This window comes from Balaenoptera acutorostrata, chromosome 15 (genome assembly GCF_949987535.1).
Source record: "Balaenoptera acutorostrata chromosome 15, mBalAcu1.1, whole genome shotgun sequence".
Classification (NCBI taxonomy): Eukaryota; Metazoa; Chordata; class Mammalia; order Artiodactyla; family Balaenopteridae; genus Balaenoptera; species Balaenoptera acutorostrata.
Window position 1 is genome coordinate 52,133,255 of NC_080078.1, and position 23,855 is coordinate 52,157,109.

General features: G+C 39.8%; 1 pseudogene; it reads left to right on the plus strand.

The window, feature by feature from the left end:
- The first annotated feature begins 3,382 nt into the window (after nucleotides 1–3,382).
- LOC103011963 (60S ribosomal protein L9-like) overlaps nucleotides 3,383–23,855 on the plus strand; it is a 40,886-nt pseudogene continuing 20,413 nt past the window's right edge.

The window sequence follows — 23,855 nt, forward strand, 5'->3', positions numbered from 1 at the left end:
TTAAAAATCTTCCAACAGGGCTTCCCTGGTGGCGCAGTGGTTGAGAATCTGCCTGCCAATTCAGGGGACACGGATTGGAGCTCTGGTCTGGGAAGAAGCCACATGCCGCGGAGCAACTAGGCCCCTGAGCCACAATTACTGAGCCTGCATGTCTGGAGCCTGTGCTCTGCAACAAGAGAGTCCGCGATAGTGAGAAGCCCGCACACCGCGATGAAGAGTGGCCTCCACTTGCCACAACTAGAGAAAGCCCTCACACAGAAACAAAGACCCAACACAGCCATAAAATAAATAAATAAATAAATAAATATAAAAAAAAAATCTTCCAACAAACAAAAGTCCAGGACCAGATGGCTTCACAGGTGAATTCTATCAACCATGTAGAGAAGAGCTAACACCCATCCTTCTGAAACTCTTCCAAAAAACTGCAGAGGAAGGAACACTCCCAAACTCATTCTATGAGGCCACCATCACCCTGATACCAAAACCAGAAAAAGATACTACAAAAAAAGAAAATTATAGACCAATGTCACTGATGAATACAGATGCAAAAATCCTCAACAAAATACTAGCAAACAGAATCCAACAACACATTAAAAGGATCATACATGATGATCAAGTGGCATTTATCCCAGCAATGCAAGGATTCTTCAGTATATGCAATGTGATGCACCATATTAACAAATTGAAACATAAAAACCATATGATCATCTCAATAGATGCAGAAAAAGCTTTTGACAAAATTCAACACCCATTTATGATAAAAAGTCTCCAGAAAGTGGGCATAGAGGGAACCTACCTCAACATAATAAAGGCCTTATATGACAAACCCACAGCAAACATCATTCTCAATGGTGAAAATCTGAAAGCATTTTCTCTAAGATCAGGAACAAGACAAGGATGTCCACTCTCACCACTATTATTCAGCATAGTTTTGGAAGTCCTAGCCATGTCAATCAGAGAAGAAAAAGAAATAAAAGGAATACAAATTGGAAAAGAAGAGGTAAAACGGTCACTGTTTGCAGATGACATGATGCTACACATAGAGAATCCTAAAGATGCCACCAGAAAAGTACTAGAGCTAATCCATGAATTTGGTAAAGTTGCAGGATATAAAATTAATGCACAGAAATCTCTTGTATACCTATACACTAATGATGAAAAATCTGAAAGTGAAATTAAGAAAACACTCCCATTTACCATTGCCACAAAAAGAATAAAATATCTAGGAATAAACCTACCTAAGGAGACAAAAGACCTGTAAGCAGAAAATTATAAGACACTGAGGAAAGAAATTAAAGACAATACAAAGAGATGGAGAGATATACCATGTTCTTGGATTGGAAGAATCAACATTGTGAAAATGACTCTACTACCCAAAGCAATCTACTAATTCAATGCAATCCCTATCAAACTACCACTGGCATTTTTCACAGAACTAGAACAAAAATTTCACAATTTGTATGGAAACACAAAAGACCCTGAATAGCCAAAGCAATCTTGTGAATGAAAAACAGAGCTGGAGGAATCAGGCTCCCTGACTTCAGACTATACTACAAAGCTACAGTAATCAAGACAATATGATACTGGCACAAAAATAGAAATATAGATCAATGGAACAAGATAGAAAGGCCAGAGGTAAACCCACGCACCTATGGTCAACTAATCTATGACAAAGGAGGCAAGGATATACAATGGAGAAAAGACAGGCTCTTCAATAAGTGGTTCTGGGAAAACTGGACAGCTACATGTAAAAGAATGAAATTAGAACACTCTCTAACACCATACACAAAAATAAACTCAAAATGGATTCAAGACCTAAATGTAAGACCAGACACTATAAAAACTCTTGGAGGAAAACATAGGAAGAACACTCTTTGACATAAATCACAGCAATATCTTTTTTGATCCACCTCCTAGAGTCATGGAAATAAAACCAAATATAAACAAATGGGACCTAATGAAACTTCAAAGCTTTTGCACAACAAAGGAAACCATAAAAAAGACGAAAAGACAACCCTCAGAATGGGAGAAAATATTTGCAAATGAATCAATGGACAAAGGATTAATCTCCAAAACATATAAACAGCTCATGCAGCTCAATATTAAAAAAAAAGCAACCCAATCCAAAAATGGGCAGAAGACCTAAATAGACATTTCTCCAAAGAAGACATACAGATGGCCAAGAAGCACATGAAAAGCTGCTCAACATCACTAATTATTAGAGAAATGCAAATCAAAACTACAATGAGGTATCACCTCACACCACTTAGAATGGGCATCATCAGAAAATCTACAAACAACAAATGCTGGAGAGGGTGTGGAGAAAAGGGAACCCTCTTGCACTGTTGGTGGGAATGTCAATTGATACAGCCACTATGGAGAACAGTATGGAGGTTCCTTAAAAAACTAAAAATAGAATTACTATATGATCCAGGAATCCCACTACTAGGCATATACCCAGAGAAAACCATAATTCAAAAAGACACATGCACCCCAATGTTCATTGCAGCACTATTTACAATAGCCAGCTCATGGAAGCAACCTAAATGCCCATCGACAGACGAATGGATAAAGAAGATGTGGTACATATATACAATGGAATATTACTCAGCCATAAAAAAGAATGAAATTGAGTCATTTGTAGAGACGTGGATGGATCTAGAGACTGTCATCCAGAGTGAAGTAAGTCAGAAAGAGAAAAACAAATATCGTATATTAACGCATATATGTGGATCCTAGAGAAATCACACAGGTGAACTGGTTTGCAGGGCAGAAATTGAGACACAGTTGTAGAGAACCAACGTATGGACACCAAGGGGGGAAAGTGGTGGGGGTGGGGGTGGTGGTGTGATGAATTGGGAGATTGGGATTGACATGTATACACTGATGTTTATAAAATGGATGACTAATAAAAATTTTTTTTAATTAAAATAAATAAATAAAAATAAATTATACAATTTCAGAGTAAGTGGAAGAGAATGACAGAGGTAGGTCATGTTTTAGATAAATTAATCACAGGAGGGTTTTTAAGGAGTTGAGATTTAAGCTGGCTCTGACCAATGAGCCGGAATGAGGCATGCAAGCCTCTATGGGAAGATGGTCCCAGGCAGAGAAGACAGCATGGGACTAAGCAAGAGATCCAGTGGGACAGGCCAAAACAGAGCAGTACAAGGAGCAGGGTGACTGGTCATAGTACTTACCCAGTTGGTGTTGAACCACCTGATAGGGGAAAGAAATTTGGAAAGAATTTCTATTTGGAAGGAAATGATCTAGCTATTTAAACAGGATTATGTACAGCTCAGAGGCAGAGCATTGAGGAAAAATTGATACCATGAAAGCTGGGTAAATTCTTCCTACATAGGTAAAAATCAACCCTTGAGATATGGGTAAAACTGAGCTGACTGATGAGGTCCAGCAGCTGCTGAGAAGAAATGTGAAGACCTTGAAGCAGGAAGGCTCTGACAAGTTTAACTTTGGAGTCCACCAGCTTTCAGAATTGAGGGTCAGGTGACCTTATTCTATGGGGTGAAGGTAGAAAGTGATTGCTTCCTTCTTTGCTTAAGCTGCCATCCTGGAAATGTACTAGAAGACTGGACTCTTTATAAGCTTTAGCCACAGCACGTCAGAATAGAGTTAAATTTTAAAAAAGAAGAAAAGGAAAATAACCAATCCAACGCTTTCTGTTCTGTGGTAGGCAGATGAGAATGACCCAAAGTCCTCAAGTGTCCATGGTCCCTCAGGGTCCCATGATAAGCAGAAATCCCAACATCATTTAATTAATACCCCTACCTGCACCCTGATGCTGACAGTTCTCACTCTTAGCTCCTGAGGTCACTGCAGGGCTTTGTGATTCTGCTGGAGGCAACTGCTGAGTAGACTCGGATGATGGAGACTATGAATCCATAGTAAGGCTTGCTTGCTGCTCTCTGTGTTGTGTGGAATGCTTTCAGATTTCTCTTCTCTTTTGGATGCTATGGCCAAAGGGTAGAGTTGACTCTCTTTTTGCAATGTGGTTTTTGCCATCTTCCCTTTCAAAAATATAATGTCTTATGCTTCCTCTCTGATATTCTAGTCTATTCTCCAAAACTGTGAATTTTTCTTTGAGCATGAATTTCTTTCTACCTCTCAGGAATGGGGACTACTTCCCACTCTTTGCTCCTATCTCTGGCTGGTACATGGTTTGGCCCAGGGTCTTCTTCCTGTACTTCCACAGACCCCTGTTCTTCTTGGACATCCTGGAAGTGGAGAGGTTCCCTCTTGACCTTCCCATGAGTAAGGCTTCCAGTAGCATCAGTACAAGGTCAACAAAAGACATACTAACCTTTGAAGCTATAGGCCTGCCTCTTATGATTGATTCCCTTTTATCTCCTGTGTTTCTCAAAGCTCTTGTCTACTCAGTCTAGAGACAAAACTCTGCCTGTTATTGGACTCAAGTAAAATTTACTTCAGCCCCGCCTTGTGGTCCTTAGTCAAACTTAAAGGAAAGTTGGTTTGGCAGATATTAAACTGGCTCACCAAATCTGTTTCCCTTTCTTCCTGGTTACACAGCTAGACCACATTTCCCAGATTCCTCTACAGTTACTTGTGGCCATGTGTCTGAGTTCTATCCAGTAGAATGTGGCCCACGAAGATTTCCCATGAGCTATCTTCCACTTTATTTTTTCCCTATCTATCAGCTAGATGGAGAGGATTCTAAGAACTAAGATGGGGACTCATGAGATGAAGGAGTCTGGGTCTTACCAACCAGGAGAATCCAGTGGACTTTATATGAATTAGAAATATATTTTTTTATTTTGGGGCTACTGAAATCATAGGGGTCATTTTTTATAGCAGCTAACATTACTTATCCTAGGTAATACAGTTGGTCACATCCCTTTCACAAGGTACTGTCCCACCCAGACACAATACATTCTCCTAAACTCCCCCCAGATCACCAGACTGTATTATTGGGTCTTTCGCTCACTCCCAAGAGGCATGGAGTCTAATTAAGAACACATGTATAAGAAGCTGAGGCCCCTCTTTCCCACACCAGATCCCTGATAGCTAATATTTAGTGAGCACTGACTGTTAAGAAAAGCAGATTTAATAGGAAGCTAATAAAGCTTAAGCTTGGGGCCTCTCACATACATGAAGCTTTCCCAAGGCCTTGAAAGTGGCCTTAGCATGTTCACATAGTTAAGTATTTTCATAAAATCTGCAAATGCAAAATGTTTTAATTTTTTTTAATTTGTGGGAGGGTATATTTAAATAAACTTCAGGCCCCACCAAATCTAGACACAGCCTTGAGGCTGAGTGTCTAACATATATTTTCAAATGTCATCCTCACAGCCATTAAATAATAGGTACTATTATTTTATGGAGAAGAAATCTGATGCATGAAGATTTCAAGTCACTTGCCCCAAGTCATGCAGCTCTGATTTTCTGGAACCAGAATTCAGGCACAAGCTCTAAAGCCCAAGCCTGTTGCCACCCTCATGGTGTCTCTAGCCCACCCATGGGTCACATGCATGTGGTCCAGGGAATCAAACCAGGAAGCATGAAGCAATAGCAGCAGTGTTTAGTATATTTCTCTTGGCCCCTCTGAATGACTTCCTTTGGACTCACCTTAATTTCTTCAGTCCCAGATAAGAAGAGCTGGAGAGTTTTTCTTCGGGGCTACATTAAAGTGTTCATTTCATACAACAAGAAACACATAGGATTTAACATCAGAAGATGTGAGTTTTAGACTAAGGAAACAATGGGACGTAATGGCACAGATTTTGACAAGAGATTGATGTACGTAGCAGCAAGCAACTGGATCAAACGAACAACTGTGGGCTGTCAAAGGCAGTGGAACAGCTTCAAAGCTCATTACTACCTCAGCTTCCACATGGTGCAAAAGAACTGGAAGATGTGGAGGGTAAACAGGCAGGCTCAGAAAGGGGGTTAAAACGCGTAACTCCAGATGAGCCTTCAGGGTCAGCAATGCCTTGAGGATTATGGGCGCACACCCAGCTGTTACCTGTGTGGTGGTTTGATCCCCAACGAATACGCCAGCTGGTGGAGTATTATTTCCTTGTTGACTTTTTTGCTGCCACCTGGGGAGTCTTGGTAACTGTAAACAAAGATTTAGAACACTAATAAAGTGTCGGGCGCCAATGCAGTTTACTCTGTACTAAAATCAAGTAAGCTGTGGATGAGCAGCTGGCATGGGGGATCCCAGCCACAAGGGCTGGTGGGGAGCAGGAGGAGTCCAGGAGCAGGGAGGTGGGGTGAGAGAAAGGGATCTGATTGCTGAAGCCTGTCAGTTCAGAGCCCGACTTGGACTCAGGCACTTGGAGTAGATGCTTTTACATGCGCAGGTTCCCCAGTCCCCAGCTGCTTTCAGTGTTGGCTGCTAAGGGCTCACAGAGGCCTCCTTCCCCAAGAATTGCCCTTAACTGATGCCTAGGAGGTTATACCCCTATACCCCCCACCAGGAGAAGCCTATAGCAATGACTGACTGATGCAGGGGTACAAAAGGCCAGCTCCCTTGCCTTGAGGAGGGGACGATTGTGTCTCTAGAGCCTTTCATGGATCAGGCCCAGTTTAGATTTTGCCAGAGCACACATCTTTGCTTGCCTTCTTCCCCTGTCCTGTCTTCTTTCCTCCCTTAGAGGCTTCTCCTAAGCTTCCTTCCTCAATATACCCTGGGCACCTGATTTTTCCTGTCCTGGGCTCTGCTTCTGGGGAATCCGACCTAAGACACAGTGAGGGTTTTAGGCCCCCAGTTGCCACAACTAAGCCTGGCAGGAAGTGGGCAGGGCTTTGAAACAGGAAGTCCCCAGAGATGTGCATTTAGGGCACATCCTCCTGCTATGTATATACGTAGGGGATGGCAGGTAGAAATTGAAGACACATTTTGAGAAGAAAGTGTCAGCTCCTGGGAGAAACCAGTCAGCAGAGGATGGATGTCAGGGCCCTAACCTGGAAAGTACAACTGGCGCACTTAGCAAGAAAACCAAAGACTATCCCAGTGCTAGATCCTGGGTCAGCAAAGCCAGGGTGGAAAATGCTATGACTTGTAGGATGCATGGAGGTTCAGGACTCATATGTGGCTCACCAAATCCTTCATCTGTTGGTAGCAAGACCCAGCTACTTTGTAACCTTGTGAATCTGGGCAAGTTAGTTTTCTTTTCTAAACCTCAATTTCTTCATTTGTAAAATGGCATACAGCATGCACTCAAATGGTAAATATTTTATTATATACATATTATTCTAAGCCACAGTGAGTAATGGAATTTTTGCCTGCTAGGGGGCAGACCTGGATTTCTACATAGGGCCTACCTGTAGATCCAGACTTGGAAAGCAAAGGAAAACAAAGCTATGGGATAAAATGTAGAGGCTGAAATAATGGCCACATCAACCCAAAAGGCCATGATGTTGCTTGTATGGCTACCCATGGTCCTGCATCTTAAGGCCCAGAGCTCTGCGGTGCCAGTTTTGCATCTTCGGAGCCAGTCTTAAAAGCAAGTGGGAGAGGGAGAGAAAGAGGGAGAGACAGATGTAAGCCAAGAATCCTCCAGATTTGAATATCACTTATCTAGAATTGGACCCAAGAGGGACTGTTGGGGACAGAAAGTTGGTCAATCAATAGTTATTGACCTCAAGTCTGAAATTGCAAGAGGATTTTTCTCTAGCTTGGCAGACACTACATTCACAATGCCAGATTCCCAGTGCATAAATCCAGCTGAAAATTCCCAATCAGAGCACCAGGAACTCTGAACCACTCAAATGTTCTTTCCCTAGGATGACGCTCTACTCTCCCCATACTTGTGTACAGAGTTGTATGGTCCTTATTTTAGCAGAGGGTTCCAAGAAGCAGACCTTGAGATGAGAATTCACATGCAACTTGATTTATTGAGGAAGTTCTCTTGGGAAAAATTGGGTGTGGAAAGCAGGACAGAGAAGGAAGGAAGCCAAGCCAAGTTCTAGCCTCAGCCTTAACCCTCAGGAGAGGTTGATAATGTAAATTACACCTCAAATTTCAGCCTAACTCCAAGGCTAAAGAGCTGGGCTTTCTTTTTCCCACTCCAGTCAATCATTGGATAGGGACTACTTTTGAGGAACTTCTGTCTCTCAAGTCAACCCAATAGCCCCAGGGAAGTTCTCCATAGAGCATCACAGAGATGGAAAATTAGAAGCAAAACACTTAGAAGGCAAGGAAAGGCACACTGAAAAGGTCAAAGGGATCCAAAGGAATCTGAGTGGAACACCACTGGAGATGCTACACACTTATACTTATTTTAAGGGACTGGAAAAATCTAGTTTCCGCAAATATGCAGTTTATTCTATTGGTTTTAGTGTTATAAAATTGGAAGGGCATAGGATTTAGCCTTAAAAGATGTGAGTTATAGTTGTTGCTCTGACTCATATAAACTTTGTGACCTTGGGTGGATCACTTAACTTCCCAGAGACTTAGTTTCTACATCTATAAATTGGTTTATTACTTTTGAGCTTTTCAATATACATTGATATTTTCTGTTGGCTCCACAGGTTTTTGATATACGTATTTCAAAACCTTAAGTAGGATGGTAGGTTTTTCATTTTGGCTTGTGATTTTGATAGTATTCTTTCTTTATAGTTCAAGGCATAGTGTTAGCCATTCAAACTAACACTGTTATGTGCTAGTTCCTTTCATTACTGTTCCTTTTATTACTATGTTATGTCTCTCTTTATGCTTTTTAGCTTGAATTCAATTATATCTGACATTAATATTGTTATATCAGCTTTCTTTTAGTTAGTAATTGTCTTTTGTGTTTTTTCTATTTTCAACATTTCTGGACAATTATGTTTTAGATGTGTCTATAGTAAACCACAGATGGTTGGATTTTTAAAAATCTGGCCTGATAATCTTGTTCCTATAGGCCATTTGAATTCCTTTACATTTATTTTGATTGCTGCTATATTCATACTTAGTTATATGATCTTATTTTATGTTTTAGATTTATCATGCTCTTTATTTGCCTCTTTTTCCACTTTTTCTTCTTTCTGTTTGATAGTTTCAAAATTTTCATATATTTACTTAAGTATAAAATTTTATAACAAAGTTTAAGTTATTCAGTATTTCTACCCTCCTCCCAAATAACCCAAGAACTTAATATGCTTTAATTACACAATGAATACCTCCCCTTTCTATGTTTTCCTTGACATTATTTGAATTGTATCTAGTTATGTGGAAAAATACCATTCTTTTTTTAAAGAGTCAATAGTAAATTAAATTTAACATATTTTATAAAATTCTACACTAAGTATTGTTTCTATATTTCACTCCAACCCGTCTCTCAAGATGTTTTCTCCTTCTGCCTAAAATTCTTTAGTAGTTATTTCAGTGAGGATCTGTGTGTGATAATCTCTCCAATTATTTCCATTTCATCTAGAGTGAATTTATTTCCAGCTGTTGATTTTGCTGCTGTCTTTCTTAGCATTATTTTCTCATATGTTTTGGAATTTTATTACTGAATGGAGACAGAGAGATTGCACACTTTCTCTCTCTCTCTTCCACCCCTTGTTTCACAGTCCTGCATATTTATATTTGATTTCTTCCACCACCTCCCAAGAACAGTAATTCCAAAACCAGGTCTTATATTGGTAGTTCAGGGCTCCCAACCTACACTGATATTGGAGTCATTACATATTCAGCAACCAAGTCAGCAGATTGTTAAGCTTAAGTCCAGGATGAAAGATTTCATTTCTTACAGTTTCCCTGCTACACAGCTTTATATAAATGGTAACTCAGGTAGTGGTTTTAAGAGCTTATTTCAGCATCCTTTAATGTATGAGGAAACCTCAAATTTGCTTCTGATTTCAAACAGTGAGTTTGAAGAGTGAGCCTCTTACTTCCGTTGTGAAATTTTTAGTCTTGTTACTCACAGGAACTTAGATTTCTCCATTGGCTTCTGGATCTGGAGTTCAGTGAGTCTGTAAACTCAATCCCAATTACTCCTCTGTTCAATTCCATTTCTGGCTTTCACAGATGTTTATCTCAGTTTTTAGAATGGCCATATTGTCTAAAAGTCTTCTTTTTGGATGTCATATTTTGTGTTAGTCAGCTATTGCTGCATAATACAGTTACCCCTGAAAAGTGAGTGGTTTACTACAATAGTTGTTTACTCTCATTCACGTGTCTGGGCTTTGCCTGGGGTTTGGCCAATCCGGGATGGGCTTGGCTGGGCAACTCTGCTTCACTCTGCAGGAAGTGAGATGGGAGAATAAAAATTTTGGCTTCTTTATCCTCTTGCTATCCAGTCTCCTGTTTGTGTCCCTTACCCCCAACCCACTCCCTGCCATATAGCCAAGTTTAGCGGTAGCCAAAGAACTAGGGTACCATTGATGAGTCCATAAATGTCAGTCCCCTAGGGCACAGAGCTGGTTAGAGAAGGTGAGGGGGGCAACAAAGAATACCTAGTACATGATCGGAGGGAAGTCATAGGCAGTTGGTAACTCACTGGGAGACACAGGGCATGTGCAAACAGAAAACCAAGACTCATGAGTCTCAAAAAGGTGTGATTCCCCCAAGACAGATTTTTGGAAAATCATTTTTTGGCGCTTTTGGAAATTGGCAACTCTTGGCTTAGACTGGGGGATACAGAGGCAGAGGAGTCCCAGTATCTCCAAGTGGGAAAATCCTGTTGCCTTTGAAAACTGTCTTGCACTCAAAGAAATATGATTCCCTTTGGACTTTTTATCACTTAGGTCTCATTAATCTAGTCTTTTGTACTGAGAAGAATGAAAGGAGGGCAATTTTTTCCATTCAATGGACATTGAAGTGGCAGTCACGAAAGCTATTGTGTTCCAGCTCTGCCACTGTCAAATTCTGTGACCTTGGACAATACATGTGGCTTCCTGAGCTTCTGGTTTCCTCCTGCGGAAAATGAGGCGGTTGAATCAAATGCCTTCACATCTCTGAAAACTCAGTATCTATAGTTTATAGATGGGATGAGTGGCACTTGCAGTTTTGTTTTCTTTTTATTAAAAAGTATTCAACTCTGCCCATGTTCTGGTCTCTTTACTGAATTACTCGAACTAATAGGAATCTTGTGAAAAAACTTTTTATTTTCTATCTTCCTTTCCCTAACTCTTAAATCCATTATTTTCATCTATGCGTCCCAGGCAAAGGAGAGCCAGCCCTGACAGCCACCCAAGGGAAAACATGGTTTGATAATGACAAAATGAAAAAGCTAGATGCCTGTAAATTTAGATCTCCAGCACAGGTACTGATTTCCTGGCCTCATGGATATCCCAGTAATTATCTAGAATTATGCATAATTTACCTACTTCCATTTTCTAAGAAATTGTCAGCTTTCAGGTCAGAGTTTGACAATTTATTGGTTTGTCCTGTGGAAATAAATTGAGAGCATCTGGGACTGGAGTCTTTAATGTGTGCAGTTGGGGTGGTAGATGTGAAGCTGCCTCCTATTTATAGCTGAGCAAGCTTAATTGTTGCTTTTCAATCTAAATAGAAAGGCTCTGTTTACTGCTGCTGTTAATTGTAGCAAGTTGGTGAAAAACCATGCAAGGCCTCTTCAGTAAAGGCAATTCAATAAAAGCATTTTGTCAATAAATTATTATTGCCATCATGAAAACCATGCACAGCATTCAAATATAAAGCAAGCAACAGCTCCGCTTCTCCCTTTGATGGACTCAGCATAGTGCTTTTAAATTTTCTTAATTCATTCTATTTTTCTCCTGTTTCCATAGAATATTAGAGCTGATAAGGGCATTGTGGATCTTCTTATCTCTAGTCTTCATTTTACAAAGGAAAGTCTGAATTCCCTGTGCAGGGACATGATTGTGTCTAGAATCATTAAAAAAAAAATCATCTGGGAAATCAGAAAATCAACCTGCTTTCTATGTGTGCCTAGTTGAAAGAGGATTGTGCTATATGCCAAACCTGTATTTGGGGAGTTCTCTTTTACAAAGCTCTTAAAAGTTTTCTACCAAGTGTGTCATTTCATCTTCAATTTCCTGGGAATTGAGCAACATTGTATAAGGATCCAACCCAGAAGGAGGTTCTCTGTGTGGGAAGGTGGGGATGAGTGGAGGATTATATTTTTCAAAAATGACCACAACAATATTTCCAGGACCACATACTCTTCCAGAACTTTCCATCCTCCATCAGTTCATGTTCCCTTCTCTTGAACTTGGACAGTCTATGAATGCCTTGATGAGTAGAATGCAACCAAAGCCATTTTGAGTGACTTTTGAGTCTAGGTCCTAAAAGGTACTATGCTTCCACTTCCTTTCAGGGTACTTGGAACACAGCCACCATGTTGTGAGGAAGCTCAGGCTACGTGGAGGGACCCTATATAGGTGTTTAACTGAGGTCCCAGCTGACAGCTGGCATTGACAAGAAAGTGACTTTGAGTTGCTCCAGCTGATGACAAGTGCAACTGAATGAGCTGTTTCTGTTGGGCCCTGTTGAAACTGCAGATTCTTGAAGAAAATAAATATTGTTGGCTTAGGCCACTACATTTTGACACAGTATGTTACACAGCCACAGAAACTGGAATTTTGTGATACAAATATTATTCTCGTGCATCTCACTTCTATTTAAAGTGTATCTTTCGGAGAGCTTCAAGATGGCGGAAGAGTAAGAGGCGGAGATCACCTTCCTCCCCACAAATACATCAGAAATACATCTAGACGTGGAACAACTCCTACAGAACACCTACTGAAAGCTGGCAGAAGACCTCAGACCTCCCAAAAGGCAAGAAACTCCCCACGTACCTGGGTAGGGCAAAAGAAAAAAGAAATAACAGGGACAAAAGAATAGGGATAGGACCTGCACCAGTGGGAGGGAGCTGTGAAGGAGGAAAGGTTTCCACACACTATGAAGCCCCTTCGCGGGCGGAGACTGCGGGTGGCGGAGGGGGGAAGTTTTGGAGCCACAGAGGAGAGCGCAGCCACAGGGGTGCAGAGGGCAAAGCAGAGAGATTCCCGCACAGAGGAGCAGTGCCGACCAGCACTCACCAGCCCGAGAGGCTTGTCTGCTCACCCACCGGGGCGGACGGGGAATGGGAGCTGAGGCTTGGGCTTCGGTCGGATTGCAGGGAGAGGACTGGGGTTGGTGGCGTGAACACAGCCTGAAGGGGGCTAGTGTGCCATAGCTAGCCCCGAGGGAGTCTGGGAAAAAGTCTGCAGCTGCGGAAGAGACAAGAGACTTTTTCTTCCTTCTTTGTTTCCTGGTGCGCGAGGAGAGGGGATTAAGAGTGCCGCTTAAAGGAGCTCCAGAGACCGGCGCGAGCCACGGCTATCAGCGCGGACCCCAGAGACGGGCATGAGATGCTAAGGCTGCTGCTGCAGCCACCAAGAATCCTGTGTGCAAGCACAGGTCACTCTCCACGCCTACCCTCCCAGGAGACTGTGCAGCCCACCACTGCCAGGGTCCCGTGATCCAGGGACAACTTCCCCGGGAGAACGTTGCATGCCTCAGCCTGCTGCAACGTCACGCCGGCCTCTGCCGCTGCAGGCTCGCCCTGCACTCCGTACCCCTCCCTCCACCCAGCCTGAGTGAGCCAGAGCCCCCAAATCAGCTGCTCCTTTAACTCCGTCCTGTCTGAGCGAAGAACAGATCTCAGGCAACCTACACGCAGAGGCGTGTTCAAATCCAAAGCTGAACCCCGGGAGCTGTGTGAACAAAGAAGAGAAAGGGACATCTCTCCCAGCAGCCTCAGGAGCAGTGGATTAAATCTCTAAAGGCAACTTGATGTACCTGCATCTGTGGAATACCTGAATAGACAATGAATCATCCCAAATTGCGGAGGTGGACTTTGGGAGCAACAATATATATATATTTTTCCCTTTTTTCTCTTTTTGTGAGTGTGTATGTGTATGCTTCTGTGTGTGATTTTGTCTGTACAGCTTTGCTTTTACCATTTGTCCTAGGGTTCTGTCTGTACATTTTTTTTTTCTTAAAAAATTTTTTTCTTAATAATTATTTTTTACTTTAATGACTTTATTTTATTTTATCTTCTTCTTTCTTTCTTTCTTTTTTTTCTCCTTTTATTCTGAGCTGTGTGGAGGACAGGCTGTTGGTGCTCCAGCCAGGCATCAGGGCTGTGCCTCTGAGGTGGGAGAGCCAAGTTCAGGACACTGGTCCACAAAAGAGACCTCCCAGCTCCATGTAATATCAAATGACAAAAATCTCCCAGAGGTCTCCATCTCAATGCCAAGACCCAGCTCCACTCAACAACCAGCAAGCTACAGTGCTGGACACCCTATGCCAAACAACTAGAAAGACAGGAACAAAACCCCATCCATTAGCACAGAGGCTGCCTAAAATAATAATAAGGCCACATACACACCAAAACACACCACCAGACATGGACCTGCCCAACAGAAAGACAAGATCCAGCCTCATCCACCAGAACACAGGCACTAGTCCCCTCCACCAGGAAGCCTACACAACCCACTGAACCAACCTTAGCCACCGGAGACAGACACCAAAAACAATGGAACTACGAACCTGCAGCCTGCAAAAAGGAGACCCCAAACACAGTAAGTTAAGCAAAATGAGAAGACAGAGAAACACACAGCAGATGAAGGAGCAAGGCAAAAACACACCAGACCTAACAAATGAAGAGGAAATAGGCAGTCTACCTGAAGAAGAATTCAGAATACTGATAGTAAAGATGATCCCAAATCTTGGAAATAGAATGGAGAAAATACAAGAAACGTTTAACAAAGACTTAGAAGAACTAAAGAGCAAAGAAACAGAGATGAACAACACAATAAATGAAATTAAAAATTCTCTAGAAGGGATCAATAGCAGAATAACTGAGGCAGAAGAACGGGTAAGCGACCTGGAAGGTGAAATAGTGGAAATAACTACTGCAGAACAGAATAAAGAAAAAAGAATGAAAAGAAGTGAGGACAGTCTCATAGACCTCTGGGACAACATTTAAGGCACTAACATTCGAATTATAGGTGTCCCAGAAGAAGAAGAGAAAAAGAAAGGAACTGAAAAAATATTTGAATAGATTACAGTTGAAAACTTCCTTAATATGGGAAAGGAAAGAGTTAATCAAGTCCAGGAAGCACAGAGAGTCCCATACAGGATAAATCCAAGGAGAAACATGCCAAGACACATATGAATCAAACTATCAAAAATTAAATACAAAGAAAAAATATTAAAAGCAGCAAGGGAAAAACAACAAATAACACATAAGGGAATCCCCATGAGGTTAACAGCTGATCTTTCAGCAGAAACTCTGCAAGCCAGAATGGAGTGGCAGGACATATTTAAAGTGATGAAGGAGAAAAACCTACAACCAAGATTACTCTACCCAGAAAAGATCTCATTCAGATTTCACCTAGAAATTAAAACCTTTACAGATAAGCAAAGCTAAGAGAATTCAACACCACCAAACCAGCTCTATAACAAATGCTAAAGGAACTTCTCTAGGCAGGAAGCACAAGAGAAGGAAAAGACCTACAATAATAAACACCAAACAATTAAGAAAATGGTAATAGGAACATACATATAGATAATTACCTTAAATGTAAATGGATTAAATGCTGCAACCAAAAGACATAGATTGGCTGAATGGATACAAACACAAGACCCATATATATGCTGTCTACAAGAGACCCACTTCAGACCTAGGGACACATACAGACTGAAAGTGAGGGGATGGAAAAAGATATTCCATGCAAATGGAATTCAAAAGAAAGCTGGAGAAGCAATTCTCATACCAAACAAAATAGACTTTAAAACAAAGACTATTACAAGAGACAAAGAAAGACACTACATAATGATCAAGGGATCAATCCAAGAAAAAGATATAACAATTGTAAATATTTTTGTGCCCAACATAGGAGCACCTCAATACATAAGGCAAATACTAACAGCCATAAAAGGGGAAATCGACAGTAACATGATCATAGTATGGGACTTTAACACCCCACTTTCACCAATGGAAAGATCATCCAAAATGAAAATAAATAAAGAAACACAAGCTTTAAATGATACATTAAACAACATGGACTTCATTGATAATTATAGGACATTCCATCCAAAAACAACAGAATACACATTCTTCTCAAGTGCTCATGGAACATTCTCCAGGATAGATCATATCCTGGGTCACAAATCAAGCCTTGGTAAATTTAAGAAAATTGAAATCATATCAAGTGTCTTTTCTGACCACAACGCTATGAGATTAGATATCAATTACAGGAAAAAATCTGTAAGAAATAAAAACACATGGAGGGTAAACAACACACTACTTAATAACCAAGAGATCTCTGAAGAAATCAAAGAGGAAATCAAAAAATACCTAGAAACAAATGACAGTGAAAACAGGATGACCCAAAACCTATAGGATGCATCAAAAGCAGTTCTAAGAGGGAAGTTTATAGCAATACAATCCTACCTTAAGAAACAAGAAACATCTCAAATAAACAAGCTAACCTTACACCTAAATCAAATAGAGAAAGAAGAACAAAAACCCCCCAAAATTAGCAGAAGAAAAGAAATTATAAAGATCAGATCAGAAAGAAATGAAAAAGAAATGAAGGAAATGGTAGCAAAGATCAATAAAACTAAAAGCTGGTTCTTTGAGAAGATAAACCAAATTGATAAACCATTAGCCAGACTTATCAAGAAAAAAAGGGAGAAAACTCAAATCAATAGACTTAGAAATGATAAAGAAGTAACAACTGACACTGCAGAAATACAAAGGATCATGAGAGATTACTACAAGTAACTGTATGCCAATAAAATGGACAACCTGGAAGAAACGGACAAACTCTTAGAAAGCACAACCTTCTGAGACTGAACCAGGAAGAAATAGAAAATATGAACAGACCAATCACAAGCACTGAAATTGAAACTGTGATTAAAAATCTTCCAACAAAAAGAAGCCCAGGACCAGATGGCCTCACAGGTGAATTCTATCAAACATTTAGAGAAGAGCTAACACTTATCCTTCTCAAACTCTTCCAAAATACAGCAGAGGGAGGAACACTCCCAAACTCATTCTACCAGGCCACCATCACTCTGATAACAAAACCAGACAAAGATGTCACAAAGAAAGAACACTACAGGCCAATATCACTGATGAACATAGATGCAAAAATCCTCAACAAAATACTACCAAACAGAATCCAACAGCACATTAAAAGGATCATGCATTATGATCAACTGGGGTTTATCCCAGGAATGCAAGGATCCTTCAGTATATGCAAATCAATCAGGGTGATACACCATGTCAACAAATTGAAGGAGAAAAACCATATGATCATCTCAAAAGCTGCAGAGAAAGCTTTCAACAAAATTCAACACCCATTTATGTTAAAAGCCTCCAGAAAGTAGGCATAGAGGGAACTTTCCTCAACACAATAAAGGCAATATATGATAAATCCACAGCCAACATTGTCCTCAATGGTGAAAAACTGAAACCATTTCCATTAAGATCAGGAACAAGACAAGGTTGCCCACTCTCACCACTATTATTCAACATAGTTTTGGAAGTGTTAGCCACAGCAATCAGAGAAGAAAAAGAAATAAAAGGAATCCAAATCGGAAAAGAAGAAGTAAAGCTGTCACTGTTTGCAGATGACATGATACTATACATAGAGAATCCTAAAGATGCTACCAGAAAACTACTAGAGCTAATCAATGAATTTGGTAAAGTAACAGGATACAAAATTACTGCACAGAAATCTCTTGCATTCCTATACCCTAATGATGAAAAATCTGAAAGTGAAATTAAGAAAACACTCCCATTTACCCTTGCAACAAAAAGAATAAAATATCTAGGAATAAACCTACCTAAGGAGACAAAAGACCTGTAAGCAGAAAATTATAAGACACTGATGAAAGAAATTAAAGATGATACAAATAGATGGAGAGATATACCATGTTCTTGGATTGGAAGAATCAACATTGTGAAAATGACTCTACTACCCAAAGCAATCTACAGATTCCATGCAATCCCTATCAAACTACCACTGGCATTTTTCACAGAACTAGAACAAAAAATTTCACAATTTGTATGGAAACACAAAAGACCCTGAATAGCCAAAGCAATCTTGTGAAAGAAAAACGGAGCTGGAGGAATCAGGCTCCCTGACTTCAGACTATACTACAAAGCTACAGTAATCAAGACAGTATGGTACTGGCACAGAAACAGAAATATAGATCAATGGAACAGGATAGAAAGCCCAGAGATAAACCCACGCACATATGGTCACCTTATCTTTGATAAAGTAGGCAAGAATATACAATGGAGAAAAGACAGCCTCTTCAATAAGTGGTTCTGGGAAAACTGGACAGCTACATGTAAAAGAATGAAATTAGATCACTCCCTAACACCACACACAAAAATAAACTCAAAATGGATTAAAGACCTAAATGTAAGGCCAGACACCATCAAACTCTTAGAGGAAAACATAGGCAGAACACTCTGCCATAAATCACAGCAAGATCCTTTTTGACCCACCTCCTAGAGAAATGGAAATAAAAACAAAAATAAACAAATGGGACCTAATGAAACTTAAAAGCTTTTGCACAGCAGAGGAAACCAGAAACAAGACAAAAAGACAACCCTCAGAATGGGAGAAAATATTTGCAAATGAAGCAACTGACAAAGGATTAATCTCCAAAATTTACAAGCAGCTCATGCAGCTCAACAATAAAAAAATAAACAACCCAATCGAAAAATGGGCAGAAGACCTAAATAGACATTTCTCCAAAGAAGATATACAGATTGCCAACAAACACAGGAAAGAATGCTCAACATCATTAATGATTAGAGAAATGCAAATCAAAACTACAATGAGATATCATCTCAAACTGGTCAGAATGGCCATCATTAAAAAATCTACAAACACTAAATGCTGGAGAAGGTGTGGAGAAAAGGGAACCCTCTTGCACTGTTGGTGGGAATGTAAATTGATACAGCCACTATGGAGAACAGTATGGACGTTCCTTAAAAAACTAAAAATAGAACTACCCTATGACCCAGCAATCCCACTACTGGGCATATACCCTGAGAAAACCATAATTCAAAAAGAGTCATGTACCAAAATGTTCATTGCAGCTCTATTTACAATAGCCAGGACATGGAAGCAGCCTAAGTGTCCATCATAGGATGAATGGATAAAGAAGATGTGGCACATATATACAATGGAATATTACTCAGCCATAAAAGGGAATGAAACAGAGTTATTTGTAGTGAGGTGGATAGACCTAGAGACTGTCATACAGAGTGAAGTAAGTCAGAAAGAGAAAAACAAATACTGTATGCTAACACATATATATGGAATCTAAAAAAAAAAAAAAAAAGGTCATGAAGAAGCTAGTGGCAAGACGGGAATAAAGACACAGACCTACTAGAGAATGGACTTGAGGATACGGGGAGGTGGAAGGGTAAGCTGGGACAAAGTGAGAGAGTGGCATGGACATATATACACTACCAAATGTAAAATAGATAGCTAGTGGGAAGCAGCTGCATAGCACAGGGAGATCAGCTTGGTGCTTTGTGACCACCTAGAGGGGTGAGATAGGGAGGATGGGAGGGAGGTAGATGCAAGAGGGAAGAGATATGGGGACATATGTATATGTATAACTGATTCACTTTGTTATAAAGCAGAAACTAACACAGCATTATAAAGCAATTATACTCCAGTAAAGATGTTAAAATAAATAAATAAATAAATAAATAAATAAATAAATAAAGTGTATCTTTCCCTTTCCTTTTTAATGAGCCCTTTTCCGTTTTCTTTATTGCTTCTAAGGATGGTAATACTACTTCAAATATCACTGCTGCTACATCTATTGCTACTATTGAAAAAAAATGAGATAATTTTTATAGCTAATGTTGACTGCTTATACCTACTGTATAGATTTAAGCCCTAACATATACTAAATTATTTAAGCATCATATCAACTTATGATGGGTTGAATTGTGTCTCCCTTCCCCAAATTTACATGTTGAAATCTTATCCTCCATTATTTCAGAATGTCTGTAGTTGGAGATAGGGTCTTTAAAGAGGTAAAATTAGGTCATTAGGATAGGCCCTAATCCAATATGACTGGTATCCTCATAAGAAGAGGCGATCAGGACACAGACATGCACAGAGTAAAGACCATGTAAAGGTACAGAGAGAAGATGGTCATCTCCAAGCCAAGGAGGAACAACCCTGCAGACACCTTGATCTCAGATGTCCAGGCTCCATAACTTGAGAAATACATTCGTGTTGCTTAAGCCACCCAGTCTGTGATAATTTGTTATGGCAGCCCTAGCAGACTCATACACAACCTTATGAGTAAAGTAGTATTGACTTCAGATGAGGGGTTTACAGATGAGGAAGCTGACACAGAAATAAGGTAACTTGCCCAAGGTTACACAGCTTTATTTCCTTTCAGAAATAAGGAAACAAGGGCCCAAGAATTTGACTTACATAAAGCTTCACAGTTAGTTTGAAGAAAGATTCAAAATTAGAAAAGTCAAACCCTACCCAATATTTTCACCATTTAGCATCAGAGTTCTCAGAAATATGTCACTTAGTCCCTTTGGCTGAGTTAAGACAAAGTGGTCACAGCCCAGGAGTGAATGAAGTCACATTTCTGTCATGGCTGTGGATGCCAAATGAGGGGCAAGAGCATGTCTCTCTCTCTACCTCTTCATTTATTTTTCACATCCACTCTGATGTCCAGGGCAAAGCTGCATATAAAAGGAACATGAGTTCCTGAATAACTGTGAGGAGTAGAGTCACTCTGTCCACCCACATTGAATGAATGCAAGAAATAAATCTTACTGGGTTAAACCAATGGATTTAGTGTGTGTTTTTTGTTATTGCTGTTGTTGTTGTTTACTGCTGTTAGCCTACCCTTACACACAGAGATTATGATTGGAATTAAACTAGACAAACTATTCCACTGCTGGGCCACAGTAATTGGTTTAGGTTGGGTGCATGCCCCCATCAAAGCCAATGAGATATGAGGAGCTGTTTTCTGAGTATTCTGGCAAAAGGAAGAGTCTTTTACTGGAACTATTAGAATTGGTTCCTTTCTTCCACCCCTCCCCCAACCCACCATGTTGAGCAATTCAAGCTTCAAATCTGCAGTAGCTTTTCGTCAGCAGGAGACCACTATGTGGAGGAAGGGGCCAGTACTACAGAGCGCAGAGAGAGGGGGAAGCCAGGTCCTGATGGCATTATTTGATCTGCTGGATCAAGCCTTGCCAGCTCTACCTGTGGCCTCCTTCAGTTCAGTGAGACAATCATGTCACTTCATTGTTATAGTCTGTTTGAGTTTTCTGCTCCTAGAAACATACTCAGAGTTACTGAGCACCAGCTGCCCACACAGCACCCATTATCTCCTTTTTCCTTCCTACAGAAACTCTCTTTTTCAAATGCCCCATCCTCATGCAGCCCATATGACTTAGAGGAATCCCATCAGCTTCAGGAGTGAATCTGATTGGATTAAGAGTTATATCACCCCCCCCCTTGTCTGTGATTGGTTGTGAAAAAGTCATGTGACCCAGTTCTGGCCAATGACATGTGATGAGAGGGTTGTTGGTGTCATCTGGGGAAGTTCTGCCTTGCTTTTAAGAGCAAGCTAGTCTCTCTTTCCATAATTGAATGAAGACAGATGAATCCACCATTGTCCCCTGGACAACCTAAAAAAATGAAACCAACTATGTGAATAGCAAAGCCAAGGATTGTAGAGAACCTAAACTCCAGATAACAATATTGAGATTCCGGATCAACCAACTCCTATTAAATTTCCTGTTAAATGAGCTTATACATCCTTTCGTTGAAAAAGCTAGTTTAGAAATAATTGAAACTCATCCAGTTATTTGAATAACCGAACGTTAATGGCTGCATAAAGCCTCCCAGTAGTTCCAAATGCTTCCAATAGATTAAATAATCCCTACACTCTGTCCCAAAAGCAATGATAACCAAAATGTGGTTTATCCTTTCTGTCTCCTTAGGCTATAAATAGCCAAATGTTTTTCCTCTCACATGAACGCCAGGGAATCAACTCTGTGCTATCTCTTCAAACCAAAATAGTAAAAGGTATTAAAATATCTTAAAGTGGTCTGTGCTCTATGACACAGACTAGGAGAGGTTATTTGACAATATCCTTTGCAGCAGGAGGGGAAACTGTTGGCATATTCCTGGCCTCTTGAGTGAGTTATAGGACTGGAAAAGAGATAGGTTTTTTCTCTTCTCTTGTCCAAGATCGTTCTTTGATTATATTGCAGGGATTAAAGACTGATGATGAAAATGAAATTAGCTGTTAGTCTTAGTGAGGTAATTATGTTCCTGAACTACCAGGAGAGATGGACTTTGAGGCATCTATTTATATAATGAAATATTTCAAATGCCTAATATTTATATATAGACTTGGTTCTTATATTTGTAAAGTTTCTTCTTCAGTTAATGTTAATTTGCCTCTACTATCAACTCTGGGAGGTAACTGTGGCGGGTTTTGTCGATTTCATTTTACAAATAAATTTGAACAAGGAGAGTGACTTGATTTCTAGGTTGATTCCATTGTGATAGAACACACTGTGTATGATTTCAATTCTTTTAAATTTGTTGAGGTTTGTTTTATGACCCAGGAAATGGTCTATTTATATTCTGTGGGCACTTGAAAAGAATGTGAATTCTGCTATTGTTGGGAAGATGCTTCTATAGATGTTGATTAGATCCTGTTGGTTGATGGTGTGGTTGAGCTCTCATGTATCTTTGCCAATTTTGTGTCTAGTTGTTCTATCAAATATTAAAAGAGGGGTGTTGAAGTCTGAAATTATAATTGTGGATTATACTTCTTTCACTTTTATCAGGTTTGCTTCACATATTTGCCATCTCTGTTGCCTTGTGGATACACACTGAGCATTGCTATTTCTTTGTAGATGACCCTCTCATCAGTATATAATTTCTCTCTCTGACTCTGGTAATTTTCTTTGCTCTGAAGTCTACTTTGTCTGTCATTAATTAGCCACTCCTGCTTTCCTTTGATTATTGTTTGCATGATATATCTTTTTCCATCATTTTACTTTCAACTTGTGTGTACTGTTATATTTGAAGCGAGTTTCTTGTAGATGATATACATTTGGATTATGTTTTTTAATCCACTCTGCCAAGGTCTTTAACTGGTATATTTAGACCATTTAAATTTAATGTACTTATTGATATATTAGGGACTAAGTTTGCCATTTTATTTTTCTTTTGTTTATTCTCTGTTTTTCATTTATGACTTTTTTTGCCTTCATATGAGTTACTTAAACATTTTTTTAGAATTGCATTTGAATTATCTGTAGTGTTCATCAACAGTGTATCTCTTTGTGTAGTTTTTTTCTAATGGTTGCTCTAGGTATATATATAAAACTTATCACAGTCTATTGTTGTCATCATTTTACCCATTTGAATGAAGTGTAGACGATCTTACCTCTCTTCATGTCCATTTATCCTCCTCTGTTCATAATATAGTTTTCTTAAACATTTCCTCTACTTACTTTGATAACCACATCAGACAATGTTATAATTTTTTCTTCAACCATCAAATATAATTTAGAAGTCTCAAGAATAAAAGGCAATTCTATTGCCTTTACTCATAATTTTGGTTACTGTATTTCCTTGTTTTTGATGTTGTAGGGTTTCTTCTCTTAGCATTTTCTTTCTTTTAGAGAATGTCTGCCCAACTGAAACCAGAACATCCCAGCTCAACTCAGTCACAGTTGTGAGCCTCAGATTCATGAGTAAAGAAACGGTTATTGTTTCAAGTCACTAATTTTGGGATGGTTTATTATGCAGCACTGTTGTGGTAATAGGTAACTGATACAGAATGGATGGGAAGCCCTGTACACAACACACACACA